The sequence below is a fragment of the Gekko japonicus genome, unplaced genomic scaffold (genome assembly GCF_001447785.1).
Source record: "Gekko japonicus isolate JY-2015 unplaced genomic scaffold, Gekko_japonicus_V1.1 scaffold949, whole genome shotgun sequence".
Classification (NCBI taxonomy): Eukaryota; Metazoa; Chordata; class Lepidosauria; order Squamata; family Gekkonidae; genus Gekko; species Gekko japonicus.
Genome location: NW_015176477.1, coordinates 507,695 through 508,873, shown reverse-complemented (window position 1 = coordinate 508,873; position 1,179 = coordinate 507,695). Strand labels below are relative to the sequence as shown.

General features: G+C 49.9%; 1 non-coding gene across 1 annotated transcript; it reads right to left on the bottom strand.

The window, feature by feature from the left end:
• Nucleotides 1-239: 239 nt before the first annotated feature.
• Nucleotides 240-311, bottom strand: TRNAP-GGG. Its single transcript has one exon. It is a non-coding gene; the product is annotated as a tRNA-Pro (tRNA).
• Between the last annotated feature and the right edge of the window lie 868 nt (nt 312-1,179).

Below are 1,179 nucleotides of genomic sequence, written 5' to 3'. Positions count from 1 at the left end.
TCCTCCTCCTCTTCTTTTTCTCCTCCTCCTTCTCCTTCTTCTATGTTCTATAACAGCTTGTTCTTCTTTAAATAAACCTACTTAATTTTTTCTGAACAGTCAGTGCTCTACTTCCTGTGCCAACTCTGCCAACACTGATGGCACTTGGGTTTTGGCCACTGTGTGACACAAGAGTGTTGCACTGGATGGGCCATTGGCCTGATCCAGTATGGCTTCGCTTACGTTCTGATGTTCTTAGCTGGAGATGCCAGGGATTGAACATGGGACCTTCTCCATCCCAAGTAGATGCTCTACCACTGAGCCACAAACCCTTCCTTCTTTGCTCTAAGAACCTCTGGCCATGTCCAAGCGTTACCTGCAAACAGAAAGAAGAAAGAGAAACATAGCTAATTATGAGAACTTCCCATTTTATGAAGAAAGGGAAGTTGAGTGATATTGGATGCTTGCACGCTAAGCAGGTGCTCTGTTAGGGAGCCGCAGCCCCCATCCTGTAAACTGAATTCCGATCTGCTTGTGCTTTAGGTGAAGGATGGCCAACTTCTGTAGTGTCTAGGGTTGCCAGCTCTCGTTTGGGGAAATCTGGAGACTTTGGCAGTGGAGGCTGGGAAGGGCAGGGTTTGGGGAGGGGAGGGACCTCGGCAGGATATAATGCCATAGAATCCATCCTCAAAAGCCGCCGTTTTCTCCAGGGGAACTTGATCTTGGTCGTCTGGAGACCGACCGTGATAGCGAGAGATCTCCAGGTGCCACCTGGAAGCCGGCAGCCCTCGCTGTCTCTTCCTCATCAGTTCTTACAAGGAACGAGGACTTTGGATGTCATAATCAAGCCAAAACCATGTATCTGTTTCAGGCTTCACAGTTATGGAGCCCATATGCTCAGGCACAGCGTGACATTTTGACACAGAACCCAAAAGGGAGGTGGAACATCAGTGTGTAGGTTCTCTGTTTCTTATAACTTGCAAACATTTTGGGTAGGGCCACGGTGGGCCAGAGAAACTGCTTTGGGGAGGGGGAGGACAGAGCATCCAGCCCCCTGGTCTGCCAGCTGGCCATCTCATAACCAGACACACACGTGGCATGTGTGGATTTCCCCCCCTCTACACCCAGTTGGCAGATGCAACGAGTTGCCAAAACATGTCAGCAAATGAATATGCCTCGTTCACACTCAGCGGTGCGCTG